Source organism: Euprymna scolopes, chromosome 18 (genome assembly GCF_053919585.1).
Source record: "Euprymna scolopes isolate OS-2025 chromosome 18, ASM5391958v1, whole genome shotgun sequence".
Classification (NCBI taxonomy): Eukaryota; Metazoa; Mollusca; class Cephalopoda; order Sepiida; family Sepiolidae; genus Euprymna; species Euprymna scolopes.
Genome location: NC_136499.1, coordinates 98,435,221 through 98,462,575, shown reverse-complemented (window position 1 = coordinate 98,462,575; position 27,355 = coordinate 98,435,221). Strand labels below are relative to the sequence as shown.

At 31.6% G+C, this 27,355-nt stretch overlaps 1 protein-coding gene and 1 pseudogene across 5 annotated transcripts in view; both read left to right on the top strand.

Moving 5' to 3' along the window:
• LOC145297709 (rho GTPase-activating protein 44-like) overlaps positions 1–27,355 on the top strand; it is a 473,021-nt gene that overhangs the window by 212,954 nt on the left and 232,712 nt on the right. The gene's annotated exons all lie outside the window — the stretch shown is intronic.
• Positions 13,978–14,094, top strand: LOC145301517 (5S ribosomal RNA; annotated as a pseudogene).

Below are 27,355 nucleotides of genomic sequence, written 5' to 3'. Positions count from 1 at the left end.
TTTCTCTGAGTCATATTCGATATGAAATTGAATTTCATACCCCACATGAATTATCTAAAAAGCAACCCCCCCCCAAGTTCTTCGAGTAGTTGCTCACACAAAGTAAGGAGCTGATCAGAAAACCCTTCATAAAATATACAAATACCTTATCAGATCCCAAGTAGACCATGCTAGCTTTATTTATAGATAAACCAGAAAGTCGTATCCAAAAAAATTAGACCCAATTCACCATGAAAGCTTAAAACAAATATTAGCTTTTAGAACATCTCCTATTCGTAGAAATAAGTGAAACTCCACCACAATTACGAACATAAAAACTAACACTACAATACTATATAAAAATAAAATCCACCCCATCTAAACCAGCTTATGGAAGCATTTTCAACCCAAACTATAAAGAGCTATTTGAAAGTAAAGAAAAAAAAACAAAACAATAAAACCATTTGGACTAAGAATGGAATCCATACTTAAATCGAAATTCCAATTTCAAACATACACAACCATATAATCTTGAATGACCCACTATGGATAGTTAAAAAAACAAATGGAAATCTTAATTTAAAAGAATTTATCAAGGCAGAAAGCCACTCTAGAGGAAATTGACAACATCTTCTTACAATATCCCAAAATACCACCTCATATATACAGATGGATCCAAGGACAATGAAAAGACAGCTTGCGCAGCCAGCAATATCTAACATCAAAATATTTAAAAAAAAAAAAAAAAAAAAAAAAAAAAAAAAAAGGCTCTACCAACAGAAAGCTCAATATTTACAGCAGAAACGTATGCAATAAAACTAGCACGTGACATTATCTCAAACAGCTGTTACGAAAAATTCATCATACTTTCGAATTCACTCTCGGTATTAACATTGCTACAAAATAAAAATTTTGAAAATCCTCTCATCTTAAAACTTTTATGCAAACTAAGCAATATGTCCAACAAAGAAAATTTTTCTTTTCTTTTGCGCTGGACTCTTAGCCACATAGGAGAAAAATAAACAATGAAAGAGCTGACAAAGCAGCCAAATCTGCTCTCAAATTAATCCCCGAAAATCTCAAAATTCCATACACAGATCTGAAGCCAAAAATAAATTTCTCCAAAATAAATGGTATAAAAAATGGAACAACGACATCCAAAACAAATTGTGTATAATATATATATATATATATATATATATATATATATATATATATATATATATATATATATATATGATATAAATCTCACCTGTATGTTTAAATGTATGTATGTAAAACTTTCGACAGAGGCGACGGATTTTCATGAGATCGGTAGCATTTTGAAGCTCGACCCTTTGGACGACCAATATAAAAAAAATTGGCCAAAAACATTAATTCCTTCACCCTCAACTGTTTTTTTTTTTTTTTTTTTTTTTTCCCCCACTTTCTTTTCCTCCTTTGCGATACGGGTTCAAGCCTGCCTGTCTACTACCACTTTTTTTTTTTTGCGCTAGCAATTTTCCTTTTTTTTATTTTTCTTTTTTTGCTTAACCAACACCCTTACATACGCCTCCACTTTCTTTTCTGTCTTCAGGTTACGGGTTCGAGCCTGCCTGCCTACTACAACATTTTTTTTTTTATAGCTCAACACACACCTCCAAACACCCGGGCAACGCCGGGCACCCAGGCTAGTTTCAAATAAGACCCAAGATAGATATATCCAGGAAAGAACAAATTATACTATCCCGGGCCTGCATAAGACACAAATCTCACGCACTCCTTTATTCTGACTAAAGAATTGCAACCAAAATGTAGCACATTTCAAACATCTATCACAGTGATACACATCCTTATGGAATGTGAAACACTAAAGAACCTTAGTTTTTCTTCAAAAGTAATATGGAAAATTTATTTAAGTATACTAATATGGAAAACGTATTTAAATTCCTAAAAGAGCTAAAAATATATCAGGCCTGAATCAATTAAAATTAAGAATCCCAACAAAAAACATAACTGACATTAAATAACCTATAGAGGTTGATAGGTCAAAAAATGAATAAATATAAGTAATTTTTCTATCAAAATTATAGAAACGTTAATATCTATTTATGTCTTTACAACAAGACAGTATCTGTTCTTCAGATGCTGCACTTCTATTTCTTGTTCTCTTTCAGTGGAGGAGAAATCCTTCACGACTGAGACAATTTTTATTTTTGTACTTTTTCTCCACGTTAAAAAACGACCCTGGTGTCTAACTCTGTCTCGTGGGGAGGCATAGTAAATAGGTACAACAAGACATTATTGAATGAAGTTTTTATTTAAAATTTTGGTTTCAAATATTTCAAGTACTAAACTTTGCAAACGATAGTGAGCTGGTAAAGTCAGCCAATCATGAATAGAGAAAGAATAAGACACCAACATGGCTGCGGCCTTATTTTTAGTGCTTGGAAACATTAATCAATAGAATTTATTTATAAGCTAAGTTGCGGGTTCAATTACTTAACTGTAAAATGTATTTTTGTACTTTTTATTACATTAAGATTTTTGTCTGTATGAAAACTGTCGTCATTAGATGCGTACGTAAGTATGTAATAAGTTTGAAATACTGTAAGCTGTTACTAATAAGGTGGGGAAAATGTTTAACTAATAAGAACATTGCATTTTTTTTTTCTAGCATTTTTGGATTATTCTATTTACCCAAATATCTCATTAACATTTTTGTTTTCGTTCCAAAATCTCCTCCCACAGGAGAAGAGTTTTTTTTTTTTTCTTTTTCTAGGATTATGTGAATAAACCCTTCATCCTAAATTGTACGATCATGAAACATTTACAACCTCTGAGTGTTATAATGGATAATGATGCAGACTATGAAATTTGCTAACAATTAAAATCTTCTCCGATCTTCTGTACTTACATAATTGCCTGGCATGTATACCACATATATATGAAATTAAAAACTGTAAATCACAATTTACAAGAATTTATTGGTCGACAGGATACTAAAAAAAAAATATTTAAATTTCCTTAATTCACGGAGTTTCAAAGAATGCATTCTTTTCATCAGGGGAAAATTTTTAGTAAAATAATTATTATAGCGAAGTTATGAATTTGCTGATATTAGCATAAATTGAAATTGCATTCTATGAAAACTATTCATATATGCATGAAAGTTAGTGTAAAGAGTTTATGAAATGCAGAAAATAAATTTTAAAAAATGCAAGTGAAAGGATATACCGTGATTAGGTGGTTCCAGTAATTTACAGTTTTGTGTTCTTTCATGACAAGCTCTGTTTCCTATTTTGGTTGTATTGAGTTTTTTTTTATTTGGTTGGGATTATTATATTAATATTTATATTCACTTTAAGTTTACAGAAGCTTTTGGTTTGTGAACTTAATTTTTACTTCTTGATTATATATATATATATATATATATATATATATATATATATATATATATATATATATATATATATATATATATATGGGGGCGCTTATGTCAACGGATCATCAAATGTAAGGGAGATAACCAGAAAATAAGCATATTTTGCAAGATATAATTTGGGACGCTGAAATAATCAGTAAAACAATGAAAGAATGTTAAATGAAAAAAAGAAAAAACATTACACAATTACTGTAGCAAAGTTCTGGAAATTGCTGAAGCAATTTACGCAAAGGAAATAAGTTAGCGAAGTTAATCAACGAACTTAAAAATATAAACATTATCTTGTGCACAATCTTTGAACGTTGTTATTTTTTCCTACTTTAATCATAGACAGAAATGACTGATTACCTAAAATAAAGAAAAACAAATTTCTTATTTTTTAATTTTTTATTTTCGCTAAAAAAAAAAATTACATTGACGGTTTAAATACTTCAAAATCTACTTCAAAAAAGTTTTCTGTTTTCGTTGTTTTGTGTATGTTGATTATTATGCACCCCAAATTATACCTTGCAAAATGAAACTACAGAATAGTAAAAAAAAAAAAAAAAAAAAAAAATTAAGTTTAAATACTTCAAAATTTTCTTCAAAAAGTTTTAATCGTCCTGATGCTGACTGATTACCTAAAATAAAAAAATAAAAAAAATTTTTAATTTTTTTTTGTGTAATCACTTCTTTTTTTTTTTCATTTAACATTTTCATTGTTCTACTGATTATTTCAGCGTCCCAAATTATATCTTGCAAAATATGGTTATTTTTTCTATGTTTATGCTGGTTATCTCCCTTAGATTTGATGGTCCGTTAACATAAGCGACTGTATATGTTCTATTTTTAATAAAAGGTTGAATTAAATCATTGGAGTTTTAGCTTAGTTTTTTTTTTAATTTTTAAAATTTTTATTTTATTTATTTATTTATTTATTTATTTTTATTTTGCCAGGAGCTGGATAAATATTATTTCTCTTTCTCGGTTTATCTCCTTCACTTATTCATATTTTTTATTCTCCCTTCCTGTCCTGTGCAACTTTGCCTTCTTTTTCTATCTTATTCTCAGTTTCAGAAATAACTGTTATATATATATATATATATGAAGTTTAAGATTTGAAGTGGGTAGAGAAGTTAGATGACTTTTGTTTTCATCAAAGAATGACTTCCTGTCTCCTTCCTTCCACAGGTTTTTCTTTTAGTTTCGACTAAATAAGTCAAAATTGATTAGAGTTGTTTAGGAAATCATTGTTCTTTGTGCTTCCCTGTGTGCACACACACGGAAGCCATGCTGTCCCTCTCTCCCAGAATGGTAAAATCATCTCGTTTTCAGCTTTTTTTTCCCCCTCTTGTCGAGTTGGAAATAAATTTGTTTGCTATTCTTTTCTTTGCGACCAATTCTTCAATCTTTCTCTTATATGACAAGTTTCTTCCTCTGCCAATGTTGTTCATTGACTTTTCATGATTTGCTGTTTGCATGTTAGCTGGAGCAAAATACAAAGAATAGCTGAAGAAGAAGCAAATATTGAACAAGTCCCAATGAACCAATCAGAACCTCATTTTTCTCTAAATGCTGATGGCATCTTGTAGCAGAATGTCTGGATGTGTTTGTTTATTTATTTTTTGCTTGTTTATTTGTTTTTTGTAGTGCAGAGATCTGATTCTTTCCTTTATTCACTGGAATAATGTATTTTGTGTTTGTATTGAGCATTTTGTAATGGAGTTTTCTAATCTGAAATATGCAGTGTGTTTGTATGTATATATATATATATATATATATATATATATATATATATATATACTAACAAAAGTACCCGTCGTTGACTGGGTTCAAAATCAGCCTACAGAAAATCGACTCTGATTTATGAAAGTATGATAGGTTATGAAAAAGAAGGGTTGTAAATTTGGATTGAATTTGGGTGTATCAAAACCAAAGCAAAATATGATGAAAATAAAATAGATAAATCCTATAATTTATTATACCATACATATTCACACTGAAACACTTATCACAATATTCTGTGGATCTATATTAAAAAACCTTGTTAAACTTTGTGACATATTTCCATTCTATGGAGGTCAGGTGCGAACGAACACCCCATAATTCTATTATACCATATTTCTTCAAACTGAAACATAATTATCAAAGTATACTTACGCAGATAGATATGAAAAGTCTTTATTAAAGTTTGTGCTTATTTCGATTCTATGGAGGCCAGGCGCGAACGCAGACCCCACAATTTTATTATACCATCCCGATGTAAGTTAAAACGTACTTATCAAAGTATTATGTACATCTATATCAAAAACACTTGTAAACGTTTTTTTTTTTTTTTTTTTTTTTTTTTTTAATTTTTTTTTATTTTCATACTTTGTGGACCAGGCGCGAACGCAGACCCCACAATTTTAATGAACCACCGTTCTTCCAGATCAAACATACCCATTCCTGTGTCTCGATACATCTTCTATCATTACATGTAATCAGTTTTTTGAAATAGTCAACCATATAGGAGCCTATTCGTGACCACACACACACACTGAGCTTTATATTATAGATATATATATATAAATATAAACACACACACATACAGTATCCCAGAAATGATCTGACACGTTTATTAGTAAAAAAAAAAAAAAAAAAAAGCCAAAAATATTAAATAACAATTAAATAAAGAAAATACATGTTTATTTTTCTTTAAATGTACGTAGAATGCCATTTTATTTTACACTAGCATGGGTACCCGGCGTTGCCCGGGTGTTTAGAGGTGTGTGTTGAGCAAAAAAAAAAAAAAGTGGTAGCAGTGGCTCGAACCCGTACCGCGAAGGAGGAACAGAACGGAAAAAAACGTAACATCTTTGCTGCCAAACCGGAAGTGACGTAGGTTTAAATTAAGGATAGACAATCGAAAAGAGGGGATGACTTTTGAAATTATCGGCGAAGAAAGCGACCCCTCCCTGTAGAAAAGTGCCCAGTTGAGGGTGGAAGAATTAATGTTTTTAGCCAATTTTTCGGTATTTGTCGTCTGAAGGGTCGAGCTTCAAAACAATACTGATCTTGTGAAAATTTGTCGCCTCTGTCGAAAGTTTTAGGTAGACATGCAAACATACATACATTTATATATTGGTAGCTCAAATTTTCAACCCAAACCGATTAGAAAGCTTGCCCTATCTCTGAATACCCTTTATGTAAAATTTCAATTGTTTAGACCAGAAATTGTCAGTAATTTTGTAAAGACCACGAGGTCAATTTTATTTTAACTTTGACCCCTATTATGACCCCTTAACATTTATTGTTTTGGGTTCAAATCTAGTTATTAAGTTAGATCCATGTCCAAGGAACCTATTCTAAAATTTCAATTGTTTATACCCAAAATTGTCGGAGGAGTTTTGTAGAGTTCTCAAAGGTCAAATCATTGAACTTTGACCCCTTTAACAGCCAAATTTCTGGCCGAAAACGGATTACAAAGATTTTCCCAAATCTCAGTACCCTGTATATAAAATTTCGAGTCTGTAGACTGAAAATTGACAGAATTACTGTGTAGGGAAATGTACACAGACAGACAGACACTTTCACTTTTATAGATATATAGTCTTTAATATTAAATGGATAAAGGTTTCCCATCATTGCTAACACACGATTGTAGACGTTCACTAACTCGATGGATCATTTCGAATTTCAGAACGAATAGCTCGTTTTAATTGTTTAAGAGATCGAGGGTGTTGGCTGAATACGTTTGACTTCAAATAAGAAAAAAATCGCAGGGTTTTGATTAGACCATCTTGCGAGCCAACAAATATCATCATACAAAGAAATCAAATGATTTGGGAACATTTCCTTAAAAAATATGTCTATAAATACAGATATAAATGAATTTTGACCTAATGAAAATAAAATGGTATTCTGCGTACATTTAACAAAAAAAAAAATATATATTTTCTTTTATTTTTTTACCTACAAATATGTCAGATCGTTTTGGGACATCCTGTATATGGCCTTAACATGAATGTGCACAATGATCCAAGTTTTGTACCTTCTTGTTTGACTTAGGCCAGTGATCTAGTCAAGGATTTGTAATTTGGTGGCAGGACAGAAAGTCCATCTGTGGACTTATAAATAGTCTGTAAATTGAGGAGTGTCACTCGTTTGACAAGATGTTGTGATCATCATCATCATATATACGTATACATGTGTGTGTGTACATATGCAGTCTAAATTTTTGTTTGCTCAAACACAGACACTATCCTCGAATGTCTAAAGTCTCTTTGTGCAGAGGGTTGCCAGAACAACCTGGCATGAGGATACTTTTTCCATAGAAGTAAACACTGACCAAATATTCAAAATCACATAGTATTCACAGCCCAAATAAGATCTCACTATGGCTAACCTACAGTAGCTTTTGGTAGGAGTGGTGCACCTTCTCCAAATTATGTTACCTCAAGTAACTGCACAAAGCTGGATATTCCACCAGACTAGATAAATTCTTGTCCTGGAATCCAGTAAGATCAAGAGACCAAAACAAAAGGTATACTACAACATATGAAAATGGTTAATTGGGGAGAGGAAGATCATGTTTTCAATTTCTTTACTAACTCAATATTTGAGAGATAAAGAATTTTAATGGAACATTCAAATATCTATGTATCTCATAGATTTTAAGTGTTAGCCCCAGGTAGTGGGCCCGTTGATTTCTGAGAACTTTGACTGAAGTAAAATGAAACAAAAAAGATAATGGGTGATGTGTTTTATTTTTAAGACTTTGCAAACTTTAATTTGAAATAAATCAGAAAAACATACAATTTCTTCCAAAGATTAAATTTTGGCATTTATAATTTGAATGCAATTTTGGGCATATGGCGCTGCGATTCACATCTAATCTAGAGGTCCAATTTTCACAAACCCTAATCATTAAATTAGGCTGTATTTCGGCAATAATCCGTTGAATATTGTCTTCCAAGTGGTTTACTATGCCTGGTTTATCAGTGTAGACATATGACTTTAGATTATTTTTTGGAGGGGGGATATTTAATGGAGTTAAATCGCATGAACCCTGTGGCCAGTTGACAGGTCCATTTGATTCCTTCATGAAATCTTTCTCCTAATAAATTGAGTGTATCATTTGCAATTTAAAAATGCTGCTCGGGTGTCCGTTTCTTTGATAAATAGCCAAATCAAACTAAACTCAAAATAATCGATAGTTGTCAAATCTGAAATTGAAGAAAATAGTTGTCAATTTAAAGTTTGTTGCCTCTAAAAAAAAAAAAAAAAAAAAAAAAAAATCACACACACACACAATTCAAACTTTGACGGTTTTAAGACCAAAATTAGTGCAGACATTTCTTTTTAATAAATAAATATATTTATTCATTACAAAGAATTTAATATTTTGAATTAGAACAAATTTTACTTCTATTATTTTTTTATTATTTTTTACGTTGCATGGTGGAGATAATTCTTGGGACGTCTTCAGATTTTGTTGAAGTCAAAAGTTAAAGTTTGAATTTTGTATTCCATATATAAACAGTGCTTTAAAAACAGTAAATTCCCATATATATATAATCACACGTACCTAACTTTACATGAAAAGAGATATAGATTTTTGTGCTCACCAAAATTTTTCCAAACATTTAGGAAATATCAGTTTAGGATGATGATGATAATTTTTGATATTTTTAATTTTTGTTTTTTGTTTTTTTTCTTTTAGGTAAGTCCCTACATCAAATCTTTAGTTTCCGTTTAATGGACATTTTTGAATAAACATGCAGTTTTTATGCAATCAGGATTTTCCTTTGGTACGTATGAATCATTATTGGTTTATGGTTTAATAGTTGAAGTATGGCTACAGATCATTGATCTGCTGTGAATGGCATGAAATTACATCTGACTGTGAGGCTACATTCATGGGAGATTTCTGGAGTCTTGAGTTGCCATCATTCACAGACCGAGTCAGATCCGGAATTGTCAGCATTTTATTTATAGGTTAAATGGAATCTGTCCCGAGTAGAACAAAAAAAAAATGGCATAGAATAATCCAGAAGTGGTTGGTATACCCTAAAACAAAATAAGAATCTTTTTTTCTTTTACAGAGGGTTTATACTAGATGTGTTATGGATCTTATCTAGACAGATTAAAAATAATAAAAACCACATAAGAAAAAATATTGAGACTCATGCAGGGTGGAACGATAAATTTTTCCTAAGGAAAACAACACTACAGCTTTATTTAAAAACTTTATTGGAAAAAAATCAATCCAGGTTACTTGATTATGTAATAAAGCTGGCATCTATTCAATGTAGCCGCATTCAGCCTCAATCACTGCCTCAATACGAGTCTGGAACTGGGAGCATACTTTTTTCACAAGCGCCAACAGGAGCTCGGCGAATACTTGGCAGATGGCAGTGATCAGGCTAGCTTTGGTGTTGTGGAAGGTCATGTTGGTGATGTTCTCGACATATGACCAAACGAACTAGTCCAGCAGGTTCAGGTTGGGGGAAGAGGAGGCACAGTGAGAGAAGGCTACCAAGTCGTAGCACTCCTTCTGAAGCCAAGTCTGGGTCTCTTTGGACTTGTGGGCTGGCGCTGAGTCCTGCTGCCACACCCAAGAGGTCTGCCAGTAACCACCTGATTGCACCAGGGGATAGCCACACTCTTCAGCACATCCAGGCACTCTTTGGTGTTTGCTTTCAAGCCGACTTTTCATACGTACATGTAAACAGACAGGTGAGATTTATAATATAGATTATATTGGACCCAATACATAGTAATGATTTTAAAGTTTAAAGAAAATGACTTGTGCACCACCAACAAGAATCAAAACTAAAACGTTTAGCTTACAATTTACTTTTTCCTTTGATGTTAATGCCTGAGCTATAAAGATCTGTTTGCTGCAAGGCTAAAAATTTAAGCATGAACCAATAGCTATTATGTTATGCATGTGTTCATAGTGCCATCGTTCGGCCTTCATCTGGCAAATTTCATTTTTTTAATTTTCACGCTTTTGCAATGATTTTTCTCAGCTAAAACCCATATATAAAGTTTTACATGTGTTCGGATACCCTAATTAAGTTTCATGTCTGTAGACCAAAAACTGACAGGAGTTGGTAGGCAAAATTTTTTAAACAAATATATATGCATACATAAATATATATAGGAAGAGGTTTGTGTTTACTATAAACCTTTTTATGCTAATTTATGCAAGTATAAATCATGTAGAATATCTGCATGAATATGATTACACGTAATCTATATATCTGTAAAAGTGTCTTTGTACATTTCCGTACCAAATTACTTTTCAGTCTACAGGCTCAAGATTTGAAATAAGGGGTATTGAGATTTGGGAAAATCTTTTTAATTGTTTTTCGGTCAGAAATTTGGCAGTCAAAGGGTTAAAGTTCAATGATTTGACCTTTGAGAACTCTACCAAACTCCTCCCCCAATTTTGAGTCTAAACAGTTGAAATTATAGATGTAGGTTACTTGGACATGGATCAAACTCAATTTTAACACCTTTGGTAACTTTTCTTCCCCATCCTCTCTCTTTCTCTCTGCTTCTCATAAACCCCTATTTCCTCTTTATAAACTTTTCCCATTCTTTCCCCTGCCTTTTCCTATCGTTTTAGTTCTTCACCTTTTGTCACACACACTATCTTAACCCTTCTATATTCCTTCCTCTCTTTCAGCATTTTTTCCCCCACAACGTGGCCATTTTTACATGGCAAGGTGGGAGACTTCAATTGAAATGAATAATTTTCTATTTACAATTTCCTCTCAACAAGAGAATAATCTCTCAAAGTGTGATTAGTTCATTGCCAATTCTACAAAAAAACAAAACAAATTGACTTTCACAACAAAAAAAGTGGATAGATTGTTGAGCATTATCTTTCTTAACAAGATGTATTCGCTTTCAAAGGATGAGCAATGAAAGTACAGTTTTTTTTATTTTTTTTATTTATTTATTTTTTTTCCAAAAAATAAAACCTGATTAAAAAGAAAACAAAAATCTAAAAGAAAAAAAAAATCAGTTACCCAATCTTAATGAAATGTTCAGTATTTATGAATGTTGGGCGCATAGATGACAAACCAAACAAATATATAACAAACTAGCAGGACCTATGTACTGGCATTGCCCATTGGAAGTATAACACAAAACCAGAACAGATTCGGTAAAGGATCCCCCTTCCCCCAAAAACAAAATTGAACTGTGGTTAATGAGGGCCACTGCCGACCCCTGGAAAATAGCAAACACTGACGGCCATAGCCCAAATGAAATAATCTGGTTTCCACTGCCTGGAATTGTCTAGCAGTGGCAGCTAGCAGAAACCACTGGTTGCGATTGTTATCACTGTTGGTTACTGGTGATTGGTGCTGTTTTGGGTTGATTACTTACAGGTACTGGTGATTACTGGTAAGCACCGAATGCCTTTACAACTGGAACTCACTGGCAGTTATAATCAATGTTGATCTCCATTGGAATGTTCCTAACTGTCTTCAACATTAGCATCCACTGGATGCCTGTAGCAGGGACTGATGGTCACTGGCTGTTAGTGTTTACTGGTGGACCTTGGCTGCCTTTACAACTGTCACTGTCAGTTCCTGGCATATAGTATTGGCCTTCATTAGACTGCTCTGAAACTAAGTTGAGGCAGTTATTTGGGTTTACTGGAAGGCGCTGGCTTCATCTGCAATTATCGATCATGACCAGTGTCAGGCCCCATTTGAGTGCTCTGAAATGAAATTGACTGTGGTTACCGTCACTTCAAGACAGGGCCAGGCACTGGCAGGCAAATCAGTTTTCTTCAAATGTCAGGTACTGTCATCCAGTGAGAGGTTCCATTATCCATGGTGGTCATTCGTTATTATCATTCTATGGCAGGGGCGGTCACTGGCAGACACTGGTGTTTTTTAGGCTGTTACTGCTTTATAAAGGAATATGTACTGTGTTATTTTTTTTTTTTTATAGATATAATGTTCCAATTAAATCTAACTTTATATGGTATAATAATAATAATAATAATAATACATGTAGTAGTATTAGGAGTAATAATAATAATAATAATACATGTAATAATAAATTAAAAATAATACATGTAGTAATAATAATAATAATAATAATAATAATAATAATAATAATAATGCATGTAATAATAATGATGATAATAATACATGTAATAATAATAATAATAATAACGCTACGATAACTTTTTATTAAATTGTTAAGTGGAAGTACTGAATAGTCATAAAAATCCATATTCCACATAAGCACGTTAAACAAAATAGATTTTTTTATTAAAAATGAAGATACACAATTTTGTAAATTGTTAGGTGAAAGAAAACGCTAAGCAGAAGCATAAGGAACTCCAAATATGACGTAAATTTGTTGTAAAAATGATCCGATTACCAAACCGGACTTCCTGTCTTAGTTTAAAATACATAATAAAATTTGCATGAAAGAAAATATGTGAAACTTTTGTAAGTAATACTTTGTTACATTTTGCATAAAATAATTTTTAAAAATGCTACTTTTTTTTTCATTTTTACTGTTTATTTTATTTATTTATTTTTTTAGAATCTGTTTTATTATTAAAAACTATATGACTTGTGTATGAACATTTCATGTTTGTTTAAAATATTTAAAATAAAAAAAAACACTTTGGTGTAAAGAAAACACTTAAACATGACCGCCGGTGATTTTAAACTAAAATGGTTTGGTAAACAGAACATTAGTACGTCAGTAAGCTGTTTTCAACTGAGACCGGTATGAGTGGCCTGTGCCTATTATTTGCTGAGTACTAATCTATATACCTATAAAATTGGGGGGGGGGGGGTTCTTGCTCTGACATTCATGCAAGCAACTACATGAAGATTGATTAATTTGCATATTCCTTTGAAAAACGAGCATTAATTCATTTTTATGGTTTCGTATAGATGATTGGTTTCAATTCACTATTATACTGAATTCTATTTATGCGTAGTTTCTACATTCTGTATAATTGTATAGAATTTAAGATGAAAATATTTTAGCACACGGAAATATTTAAGTGATCTTGTCGGTGTGTGTGCGCAGAAAGTCTCTGCTTAACTGCTCTCTGAATATTTGGACTACAGAGTTAAAATTTGATATATAGGGTATTTGGACCTTTAGCACACTTTTGATTTGGTTTTTAGCCTGTAAAATAGCTGCTAAGGGATAAAAATTTAAAAAACATTGGCCTGGCATAAAGAAACTATACTCGTTTTTTTTCTGTAATTAAAAGTTATAAGTTAAACAACACTTTTTTTTTTTTTGTTAGTTTCTGCATACATATTATGAATTTAGATAATACGCTAATAAATAAGGCTGAGGAGCTGTATGTTTTGGTTTTAATTTTAGCTGACGGTACGACTCATTTTTTTTTTTAAACTTTTGAAGTCACTACTATATATTAGGTACAATATAATAATTAATAGAGTATTGACTCTATAATAATAAATATGAAATATACATAAATGAAAATATATTTGAGTGTTTTGTGAACAGGCAGTCTGCTTGTAATAACAATAAATAATAGATATTATTATTATTATTATTATTATTAACACAAATTATTATTAACACAAACGTACGGCATAATCACGTTGACACACCGGTTCTCGTCAGATCACCAAAGTTAAACAACGTCGAGCCTGGTTAGTACCAAATGGGTGACCATTTGGGAATTCTAGGCGTTGTATGTGCTTTCTGCTTATCTTAACATTGTTTCCAGTCGTCCTGAACCTCCACTTGCCACTGGTATTCAACAAGCATTGTGAATAAATGTTTGAAGATATAAATAACTTGAAGCATAAAAACATTTTTCCAAAATTATTTAATCCGGCATTAAATAATCTGAAATGAGTTGATATACTATAAAACAACCAAACTCCATGAATGAATATTTGAAGATATGAACAACTTGAAGCATAAAACCTTTTTTTCCAAAATTATTGAATTCTACATTAAATAACTGAAAAGGGTTTGAAATGCCATAAAACAAAACAAAACAACCAAACCAAACTCCATGAATAAATATTTGAAAATATAAAGAACTTGAAGTATAAAAACTTTTTACCTGAATGACTGGATTCGGCATTAAATAATCTGAAAAGGTTGATATGCCGTAAAACAAAACAACCAAATCCTTTCTATTTATTGAATCAGTTTTCAGAGAGGGGTGGGGGATAAGTCAGAGGTAGAGAGACGTGCATGGTTGTTATACATACTTTTTTTTTTTTTTTTAATGATTCTATTTTCTTATCCATGACTCCAAGACACGCCAAGTAGCCACGTTCGTGAAAACTACTGGAATGCGATATAGCAAGAAGAAAAAAAGTGGCATCAGTAGGTTGAAGGTGGGGATCTGCAATTATTTTTTCCCCCCATCACATCAAAGCAAGGACTCTGCGGACCCTCCTTTTCATTACACATGCAATCTCAGTCTAAATGAAATCTATCATATTGAAATCTATCTTTCGGCATCCAACAGAATAATAAGTGCATCACAGTCGTTCTCATTTGATGTACAACAGCTGGGGATTTCATTACGGAGCAGTTCGAGTTTTGCTTTTAGAATCATAGCACTTGTTTCAGTATTTCGAAAAGAGACTGATTGGCTCTACCTAAATTTTAAACCAGTTTCTTGTTTGGATATACGTCCATCAAGAACAACCTGGATTTTTCTTTCATCTAAGAATGATCTAATTATGTTTAGCATTCATCCAGTAATACCATACAATTTAATTTTCATTAGAAGCCCTTCACGTCAGACCTTGTCAAAGGCTTTGGATATATGTCAAGGGCGACTGCTCTAGCTTCTCCTTATCCAGTGCATGATGTATGCGGTCAGAAGTGACTGTTAAAATATCCGCTGTATAATGGGTTTGCCTAAATCCATACTGTCGGTCAGAGAGATTAGCTTTTACATGAGGTGGTGGAATAATGCTTGATTAATTACTCAAAGATTTTAGCAAAGAGCGGGGTGGGAGGGGGGATAGACTCATGTGGCGATAATTAAGTGGGTCAGTTCTTTCACCAAAACTTTTGTACAATGGTATCGCAGAAGCAATTTATTTCTCTTTCAGAAATTAAAATATTTTTCTTTTCATAATCAGGCAGGATTTAACATTCGACAATTTACCTAAATTATGCTTATGACATATGACGATTAAAATCTCTGGTCCCCCCTTGCCAATCTTTCATAATAAACACCCGTCTAGCTGAAACCACTGTCAATAATTTTCCCTACTCTTTATCTGTGCCTAAATCAAAACGTAGATTCCATGAACAAAGGTTCTTTCTTAGAGCTGCATGCCTGTGGAACTCTCTATCGCTTGTCTGTTTCCCACCTGACTAAAACTTGGATGTCTTCAAGTCCAACATAAACAAATTCCTGATGAACCGCCCTCTTAAGTAAGACACATAACCAAATCTCCAATACTAACGATTACTACGACACTATCCCATTGATTACTGTACACGTAATAACCTTTATCCCCGAGTGGCTTCTGGGCCCTGATAAGTGGTGACCTCCATGTAAAATATATATATATATATATATATATATATATATATCTCTTTGTATAAAAATTAATTCACCATTTGAAACACTAGGTAATAAAGATTTAACGATTAGAAAGACCAGACGAGTGTGAAATTTATGGAATTAAGAAAAAGTGGTTAACTTTAGTGCAAATGCAGCATTCCTACTTTAGATCAGTGAATACTCTCTGACAGTTTATTATGTATGCCCACTGACATGGTATTTATAGGCACTTAATTTTCTTTAATTCTTGTTAATTGCTGGTGGTCATGAGGTAGAATGTTGACTGGGTTCTAATCTCCTGACCAGTAGCTGATGATTGTGGAAGCATAAAACCTTAGTGTCTATATGTAAAAAAAAAAAAAAAATAATAATAAATAAATAATAAAAAGAAATTCAACGTTTGAAACACACGATAATAATTTAAGATTTAACGGGTAGAAAGACCAGACGAGTGTGAAATTAAATATTGATATTTATCTTCTCTATATAAATAAAATGAACTCATTTTTTCCCGTCGGATTTTGACCTTAATAGGATTAAAAATCAAGATATTTCATGCAAATATAATATGCACAAACGGCAGAACAATATCTGAGGTGTGTTATAGGCTTATTATTTCTCAAGTTCCTCGATAATCTTAGATTTCTATACTTTTTCTGCTGAGAAGTCACGGCCAAAATCGGTTAAGATCGATGGAAGTGGTAAAATATTTTCTCTCTAATAAATTCCTCCTCCCCCTGCCACCACTTAACACCGTTTGGGGATCGTTCACAAGGAACAGTTGAGAAGAGAACACCGGTTTGGCTTCGTAGTTCTTTCATGTGAAGTTATTTAAAATCACTAAACTAAGCTGCAGTGCTCTGTGGCGTAGTGGTTAGCGTGCTGGACAATTCACATTATATTTTCACGTTCGCGCCGACCTACCGTAGTCGTTTTTTTTTTTTGTTTTTTTTTTCCTAAACAACTGGAATGGACTTTTCTTGGTGGCCGACTGTTAACGTTGCAGATGTTTTTTTTTGTTTTTTTTTTTCACACTTTATTTTCCTACTTTTACTCATGACTCCGGGTTTGATCCTTCCTACTTACCTACCCCCTCCCGGAAACAAACACTCGGGTAACGCCGGGTACCCCCGCTAGTTAAAAATAAAATTGAATTTCTTCTTCTTTTTTTTTTTTTTTTTTTTTCAAATTTTCTAATAAAAAAATATTCATTTTCACAACAAAAGAACAAATTGTCTAATTTCCTGAAGATGAATATTTTATTATTAAAAAATTTGAAAAAAAAAAAAAAAAATTCAATTTTAATAAATAGCAATATTTATTAAAACAATTTCACAATCTTTATTTTCATATACCTTTATACATCCTCATCTTCTAACCGAAGATCTGTCTAGATTTCATATGTTCCTTTATGCACATCATGTTTATTTCTCTTTGGGTATCACGAGTAATCATGAAGCCATCTTGTATTAAATTCTTTGTCACTGGAATATCTTCTATAAGAAGAACGATGAAACCGATTGGAATGATGAATATATTTTACTAGCAGGGGCGCCTGGCGTTGCCCGGTCATGAGATATACTTAAATATGGTATGTTATTTGATGCAGATTTTGTATTTATTTATTTTATTTTTTTTTTTTACACGGTGGTCACCACTTATCAAGGCCCGGAAGCCACCTCAGGGATAAGGGTTATTGCAAGTACAGTACTTTAGTGTGGAGATTTAATGAAGTGTTTACTTAAGGGGGCGGTTCATTAGGAATTTGTTAACGTTGGACTTGAAAACATCCAGGTTGTAGTCAGGTGGAAAACAGGCAGATGGAACAGAGTTCCACATGCGTGCAGTTCTAAGAAAGAAGCTTATTATTGTCAGTTATCTATCAATCATTTTATATTATATTGTACCCAATATATAGTCGTGATATAAAATAAAAAAAAGACCTGGGTGCCATCAGCTAAAATCAAAACCAAAACAAAAATTTACAGCTTACCAGCCTGAGACATTACCAAGTTAATCATTGTCCGTTGGATAAGAAATAACAAAAAAATAAACTAAGATTAATTATAAATGTATTTATTATTTGTGCATGCGTAGAAGAGCAGTTTAAGTTGACTAACACTTATCAAGTTCTCATTTCTTTCAATTTTTACCCTTTAGCAGCTATTTTTATTGTTCTGTCAGTGGAGGAGAAATCCTTCACGATTGAGACAATTTTTATTTATTTTATTCCTTTTCTTCAAGTTAAAAAACGACCCTGGTGTCTAACTCTGTCCCGTGGGAGGTATTGTAAATAGGAACTCTGTTTCAAATTACACTCTCTCTCTCTCTCTCTCTCTCTCTCTCTCTCTCTCTCTCTCTCTCTCTCTCTGTTTACCTTTAGGAAGAAGAACGTATGGTGGAGGAGTGTATGAGGATAAAGATGTAACATGACAAGAAGGTTGGATGGGGTTATTCGTCTACCTCGCTTCCACCTGTAACTTAAAGCGTGGGCGTTTATGAATGAACACCGCGTTTCATGTATCCAATAAAAATCAAGAAAGGGTAGAGGGATCTTTGCTATCACGCATTTTAGTTAACTCTCAGTACCACTATCAACACTTAATCACACTCGTGCGTAACAGTAAGACGACTCAAAGAAGCAGTGCATACGCTGGGCAATTATCACCTACTGAGCAAACCTAAGTATAGAATTTAATACAATGCGGGGGACTATTATAAATAATAAAGTTACAGCATATATACATCTATAAAGTTGAGTGTCTCTCTCTCTCTCTCTCTCATATATTAAAAGCCTACTTTTTCTATTAAACATTATTAAAACAAACTTTTTAATATACCCTGTCATGGATTTGCGAGCGACTACATGAACTAATTTGCATATTCCTTTTGAAAAATGAACGCCAATTAATTATTTATTCATTTTTTATGGTTTCTTATGAGATGATTCGTTTCATTTTGTTATTACGCTGAATTCTATTTATGCTTAGTTTTTTTGCATAAAAGTTTAGATGAGAACGATCTCGCGCACAGAAATACTTGTATACATATATTAAGTAACCTTGTCAGTGTGTGTGCGAAAAGTCTCTACCAAACTCCTTTCTGAATATTTGGTCTACATAATTGAAATTTGACATAAGGTATTTGAACCTGTAACACACTTTCGATTTGTACTTTAGCTGGTACAATAGCTGCTAAGGGGTCAAAATTGAAAAAAATAAAAAAATAAAAAAATAAAAATAAGCATTGACCTTGGCCTACGCTAATGGATAAGGTTTGAGAGCTACGTTTTGGTTTCGATTCACACAAGCCATTTTTTTTTAAATTTTTTTTTTTTAATTTTTTTTTTTTTTTAACTTTTGAAATCACTATTATATATTAGGTACAATATAATAATTGATAGAGAATTGGTTCTATAAATACGAAATCTGCATGAATTAAGATATAATATTTAAGCATATTTTACAACTGGGCAATGCCATACGATTTGCTGGTATATATATATATATATATATATATATATATACAACACACACACACACATTTACATAAGCATCACTACTTATCAAGGCCAATAAGTCACTCGAGGATAAGGGTTAAAGAGTGTACAGTAGTCAATTGGACAATATAGTAATTGTCAGTAATGGAAATTCAATAAATTTGTTAACTTAAGAGAAACGGCTTATCAAGAACTTGTTTACATTGGACTTGAAGACAACCATATTGTAGTCAGCTGGAAAGCAGGAAAACGCAAGACAGTTCCACAAGCGTGGAGTTCTAAGAAAGAAGCTTTGTTCATGGAATCTACGTTTAGGTTTAGGCACAGATAAAGAGTGGGGAGAATTATTGATAGTGTTTTCTGCTAGACGAATGTTCTTGTGAAAGTTTGGTGAGGGGTGGGGGACCATAGATTGAAAACGATAAAGCAAAGTAATATATATATTAGTGATGGGGCGATTCCAATATTCCGATTCCGATACAATTACCAATTCTGATTCTTTATAAATCTCTAATTATTTAACTATAAAATTGTTATTTCCCCGATTTCCGTAATAAACGCATGTTAAATATGCAGATATTTTCGTAAACGTGAAAGTACACTTGTGGAGGATGATATATCGATTTTAGCTTTACTGGTAATTTAAAATCAATAAATATTTATTTCATCATTATTACCAGCAATGAAAGATTTTACTTTAAACAAAATCAAATAAAAAAAAAAAGACAAAAGAATCGTTTTGGCATCGAAAAGTAGGCATAAATTTTTCCAATACTGATTCCAAACCTGCAGATCTTCCGATTCTGATTAATCGTTCCAACACTAATAATATATAGTAATCTGTAGTTATAGATACTATCCTATATTGATAAGTAGTATGATTATACATCTAAAAACAAGAACAGATTGAAGACTCCCAAAATTCATACTAGAATTGTCAGCAAGGTTAAAATACTTGGAGGTTGAAAGTTCAAACCTCAGTACTACTAAGAATACGATTGCGAATTACTTGGGACATCTTCTCGGAATTAATAAAGGGTTCTGTTTAAAATTCAGTGCAGATTCCCAAGTTCAACAAGATACACCTAAAGAAGGTTGGAGGTTACATCAACAAAAACATTATGAAAATAATGATGAAAATGAGAGCAGTAGTCCGAATAATCCAAATTATATGAAAAATATTTCTAGTTTTTAATAATACAAATTACTTAGAATTGTTCAATTTGAAGTTCTACATAATTTTATTTTATCTATTAAATGTATAAAGTTACCGTTATGTGAAATAATTTTGTTGCAAGTAGATTTTTGGTTAGAAATGCATTCTAAAATTGCTATGTAGCATTAAAAAAAACAATTTCAACTTTGTACTGTTTTAATATTATTAATGTTCAATTTGAAATCTTAATTTTTAAAAATTCAAATATGGCCGGATAATTATACAGACATTTTTAAATACATTTTTTTGCTTTATCAGATTTCATGACAAAAAAGGAAATCAAACCTTGACCTTTCTATTTTCAATCTGTAAACTGAACACTTGTAAATTTTTGTTACAATCCCACATCCTCAGTTTTCGAGAGAATTTCAATTGGGATAAAAAAATATATATATATATATATATATTCCATTCTTTTTCTTTTTTTACTTTTTCTTTTTTTTTTTTACTTTTTTTTACAAACTTTTTCCTTTTTTTACTTTTCCTTTCCTTTTATTTTTCCTTTCCTTTTATTTTTCCTTTCTTTTTACTTTTCCTTTCCTTTTATTTTTCCTTTCTTTTTACTTTTCCTTTCTTTTTACTTTTCCTTTCTTTTTACTTTTCCTTTCTTTTTACTTTTCCTTTCTTTTTACTTTTCCTTTCTTTTTACTTTTCCTTTCTTTTTACTTTTCCTTTCTTTTTACTTTTCCTTTCTTTTTACCTTTCCTTTCTTTTTACCTTTCCTTTCTTTTTACCTTTCCTTTCTTTTTACCTTTCCTTTCTTTTTACCTTTCCTTTCTTTTTACCTTTCCTTTCTTTTTACCTTTCCTTTCTTTTTACCTTTCCTTTCTTTTTACCTTTCCTTTCTTTTTACTTTTCCTTTCTTTTTACTTTTCCTTTCTTTTTACTTTTCCTTTCTTTTTACTTTTCCTTTCTTTTTACTTTTCCTTTCTTTTTACTTTTCCTTTCTTTTTACTTTTCCTTTCTTTTTACTTTTCCTTTCTTTTTACTTTTCCTTTCTTTTTACTTTTCCTTTCTTTTTACTTTTCCTTTCTTTTTACTTTTCCTTTCTTTTTACTTTTCCTTTCTTTTTACTTTTCCTTTCTTTTTACTTTTCCTTTCTTTTTACTTTTCCTTTCTTTTTACTTTTCCTTTCTTTTTACTTTTCCTTTCTTTTTACTTTTCCTTTCTTTTTACTTTTCCTTTCTTTTTACTTTTCCTTTCTTTTTACTTTTCCTTTCTTTTTACTTTTCCTTTCTTTTTACTTTTCCTTTCTTTTTACTTTTCCTTTCTTTTTACTTTTCCTTTCTTTTTACTTTTCCTTTCTTTTTACTTTTCCTTTCTTTTTACTTTTCCTTTCTTTTTACTTTTCCTTTCTTTTTACTTTTCCTTTCTTTTTACTTTTCCTTTCTTTTTACTTTTCCTTTCTTTTTACTTTTCCTTTCTTTTTACTTTTCCTTTCTTTTTACTTTTCCTTTCTTTTTACTTTTCCTTTCTTTTTACTTTTCCTTTCTTTTTACTTTTCCTTTCTTTTTACTTTTCCTTTCTTTTTACTTTTCCTTTCTTTTTACTTTTCCTTTCTTTTTACTTTTCCTTTCTTTTTACTTTTCCTTTCTTTTTACTTTTCCTTTACTTTTTCTTTCTTTCTTTTTACCTTTTCTTTCTTTCTTTCTTTTTACCTTTTCTTTCTTTGTTACTTTTTACCTTTTCTTTTTTGTTACTTTTTACCTTTTCTTTTTTGTTACTTTTTTAATTTTTTTTCTTTTTTGTTACTTTTTTTAATTTTTTTTCTTTTTTGTTACTTTTTTTAATGTTTTTCTTTGTTACTTTTTTAAATTTTTTTACTTTTTTGTTACTTTTTAAAATTTTTTTCTTTTTTGTTACTTTTTAAAATTTTTTTCTTTTTTGTTACTTTTTAAAATTTTTTTCTTTTTTGTTACTTTTTAAAATTTTTTTCTTTTTTGTTACTTTTTAAAATTTTTTTCTTTTTTGTTACTTTTTAAAATTTTTTTCTTTTTTGTTACTTTTTAAATTTTTTTCTTTTTTGTTACTTTTTTAAATTTTTTTCTTTTTTGTTACTTTTTTAAATTTTTTTCTTTTTTGTTACTTTTTTAAATTTTTTTCTTTTTTGTTACTTTTTTAAATTTTTTTCTTTTTTGTTACTTTTTTAAATTTTTTTCTTTTTTGTTACTTTTTTAAATTTTTTTCTTTTTTGTTACTTTTTTAAATTTTTTTCTTTTTTGTTACTTTTTTAAATTTTTTTCTTTTTTGTTACTTTTTTAAATTTTTTTCTTTTTTGTTACTTTTTCTTTACTTTTTCCTTTGCTTTTTTTCCTTTGCTTTTTCCCTTTCTTTGTTCCTTTTTTTCCTTGTTTTTTTTTCCTCGTTTTCTTTTTTTCCCCTGTTTTTCTTTTCAGTCTTTTTTTTCTTGTCTGACTGATTTTCTTTTTTCTATATAGTTTTTCTCTCTACTTTATTTTTCTCTCTTTCTGTCTCACTTTTTTCTCTCACTTTTCCCTTTTTTTCTCTTTTCCCTTTTTTGGTCTGTTGATTTATCGGAGAGGGACTTATGTTTACAGTTGCGTCCGTTAGTCCAAACGATTACCAGATAACCGTCCATTAGTTTTTCCTGAAATTTTGCCACAAATTGTCTTTCATTAAATAGATGTGCACAGTAAAAAAAAAAAAATTTTGCAAAAATTCTCGTTGCATCCCCAACAGCTCAAATAAGGTAAAAAATGACACGTTTTGGATCCATCCATTAGATTTTTCTGAAACTTGGCCAAAATGTGGAATTGTTCTTAATATAATTCCAGTATGGGTGACCATAGCAAAATTCTGGTTCGTGTCTCTGGAGACTTTCAGTGTTGAAAATGCCCCTTTTTATGGCTCTTTTTTCATATTTCTCAACAAAAAACTTTGTCTGACTATATACTGGGTTTTCACGGTGGTCAACTCAAATATACATATGTTAAGGCCTGAAACTGCACCGTTATCCATTTACACTGGGATTCAGCATCCCCAGGGACTAAAGAGGTAAAAAATATCCCAAAATGGCCCAAAATAACACGTTTTGCCCCATAAATTTGTACGTATCCATTAGATTTTCCTAAAACTTAGCCAAAATGTGGAGGCCATTGTTCTTAATATAAATTCAGTATGGGTGACACTGGCAATATTCTGGTTCGCATCCCTCTGGGACTTTTAGGGATAAAAACATGTCTTTTTGGAGCTCTTTTTTCATATTAATCAAAAACTTGATATGTATGTCCTATATAGTAGTTTTCCATGGTGCTGAATTTAAATATACATGTCTTAAGGCATGAAACTATACCGTTTGTTCATTTCCACTGAGATTTAGCATTCCCAGAAGCTCAAAAGGGGTCACAAATGCCCCAAAATTGCGAAAAATAATGCTTTTTATCCCATAACTTTTGCCCCATCCATTAGATTTTTCTGAAACTTGGTGGAAATATGAAGGCAATGTTGGCCCTTCACACTTTTCACATTCATCATTTCTTCACTATTTTTTGTGGCGTCATCTCACATGTAAAACCAGAGGGGGATCACGCATGCACAGCTTGTTTCTCTTTTTCCCCTTTTTTCTCTTTTTTCCCTTTTTTCTTTTTTTTCTTTTTCCCCATTTCTCTCTTTTTCTCCATTTCTCTCTTTTTCTCCATTTCTCTTTTTTTCCCCATTTCTCTCTTTCTCTCTTTTTTTCTCTTTCTCTCTTTTTTCTCTTTCTCTCTTTTTTCTCTTTCTCTCTTTTTTTCTCTTTCTCTCTTTTTTTCTCTTTCTCTCTTTTTTTCTCTTTCTCTCTCTTTTTCTCTTTCTCTCTTTCCCCCCTTTTTCTCTCTTTCCCCCCTTTTTCTCTCTTTCCCCCCTTTTTCTCTCTTTCCCCCCTTTTTCTCTCTTTCCCCCCTTTTTCTCTTTTTTCCCCTTTACTTTTTCTCTCTCGCTTTTTCATTTTTTTCTTTCTTTTTTCGTTCTTTCCCATTTTCTCATTTTCCATTTCTTTTTCTCATTTTCTCTCTTTCTCCATCTCATTGTTTCTCTTTTCCTCTATTTTTTTATTAATTTATTCTATTATTTATCCGTAAAATCTCAGAATAAAGCTTTTTTCAATCTCAATGTTCAGAATTTTATCTCTTTGAGGAAATGGTCTTTCTTGCCCCAATTTCGTTGCCTTCTCAAAGTCCAAGAGGAATCAACAGTAAACTGTTTTTGATTTTTAACTATCAACTCTTCATTCATAAATGATAACAAGATGTACTTTTTTCTCAGTATTTTACTTTTATTTATATCGTCAGAAGTGCACACATTTGGTTTAAATCAAAAATGAAATTCGATTTCAATTAATATCAAATATCAGAAACCAGTCATGTGCACTTTTTATTGATAATGCTGTGAAACTGCAATAAAATGTTGATAAATGTACAGTTGTTAGCATTGCTTATTATTGATCTAGCTCTATCTAGAAAGATATTGATCATTCTTTCTTTTTAATGCTTGTTTTCTTGTCACATCTTTATAGTTGTGTATATCTTTTTGCATTTATGTCTAGGATTCGCTTCTAAACTAATTAGCCGATCATTATGAATTTTGTAAGACGGTTGCTAGACTATTTAGGTCAAAAGTTAAAATCCAGCTTATTCATGTCTATATATTAGAATACCCATCCCAAGACTATTGAAATTCCTTGAACAAAACTCTGGTTTGAACATTGTCGTTTCTTGACTAATAAGTTTTCAAGCAATACTTAGCAACATACTTTTAAGCAATGGTAAAGCATCTGACTACAGATCGAATGATCCCTTATTCAAGCCCCGATGTAACTCACCATTTTATTCTAATTTTTTCTTAATGAGTCCAATTTACGATAAAAGATACCATTTAAAATCGTCACAAATCATGTCTTTGTTTGCATACTTTAAAACTAAACAGTAATCAGAAGTGACTTCTCCAGGGCATTCATAATCAAGCCCAAATATCAGCTGACGTGATATTGTAAATAAGCAAAGACGGAATTTGATGAACAACATTATAATTTTTTTTTATTTGTTTATTTATTTATTTATTTATTTATTTATTTTTTTTTTTTTTTCGAATTAGTTCACCAGGAAAATTATTCCTCTTAATATATAATATTCAATAGAGGATTGATTCTATAAAATATGATGTTTAAGCATATTGTATGACCAGGCAATGCTGGGCATCCAGCTAGTATATATATATATATATATATATATATATATATATATATATATATATATATACATATATATATACATACAAATATGTATATATTTCCTACTGATGAAATAAAGTAAACTCGGTTAATTGATGTTTCAAGCTTTTTATTTTGATTTTCCCCAACTTATTTGACAATTAACAAAAATATGATTATCAATATTATTATTGCTGTTATTGATAATTGTTATTAACATAGTGGACGTACCCATGATCCATTGTGCCACTACCAATATTTATTCTACTTGAATCTCAGCTTGAGGAATGTAAACATGAGCTGCAGCATGTTTTGTTGGTGCATATGAATGGCAGACGTTGCAGATGGTAAATGCTTGGTCAAAGGACGAGGGGAGGGGGGGGGGGCGCAGAGAACTGAAAGTATCTCCGGCTGGAGTCCAACCACACAAGAGGTATTTTCTTTGTTTTAAAAAGTAAATGCTTTGTTAGATTGATATGTCACATTGGGGTCGGCCTTTGTGAAGTCCGCATGAACGGAACGAGTCTAGATGATAGTGGACGTCTCAAGTGGTCAACTTCTGGCTGGTCGAATGGTGATGACACGAACAAAGCCAGAATTAAGGATGAAAAGATTTCAGGATATGAGAAGAGCAGGCGGTCATAACCAGCTCCCCAGAAGAGGAAGGGGGGGGGACGTGGGAGTTAAAGGTAAACACTTGAGAGAAAAGTTGATTTTCTTGAGTGTCCAAGCAGTTTGACTGTGTGCCTCTCCAGGCAGGTTAGGTCCTTTATAGCTCTCAATCAAACGATTGTGTAATGGAATCTATGTTTCAGTCTGGTTAGACAAAGATCTGCAAGTCTGCTATTTAAGGATGGGTGCCATTGTAATATCAAAAGAAATATTTTTTTTTTTTAAATTAAGCTTGTGGTTCTGTCCTGGAGGGAGAATTTCTTTGTTGTAGGGCTGACTGGATCAATCGACAACTTTGGATCGGTACAAGTGGGTTGATCACGGCCAATACAATGAATGCGCAAGGGCTTATTCATAGCAATTAAGAATACGTCTTTGACACTCAGTTCGGTAGTCAGGTTCATTTTTTTACCAAGCGTTTGCAATTGTACTTTTTGATGAAATCGTGATAGGCTGCCCTGCAACGTATCAGTTATGGCTTGACATTTATATATTTTGCACTCCTTGGCATTCCTAGAAATAGATTCGGAGTTAATAGTGGAAGTGATAATATTACTGATAGCAAAGGAATCTAAATATGTGCTAGATGATTGATTTTTAATGTTTGACAAGGAACACCGTAATTCATTCCAGTCTCTTTGCACCGGTTGCATTGCCGGTAGATCAACCATGTTTCAATTGCTGTTCTCAGCCAACTCCTCAATCTAAAGTCCCTACCATCTGTCCAGTTACAGACATATCTGATGGTTTTAGTGTGCAGTTCATCAAAGGAAGAGTAAATTCTCCCTATTTCTCTGCTTGAATAGTGCAGGCATATCAGTGGA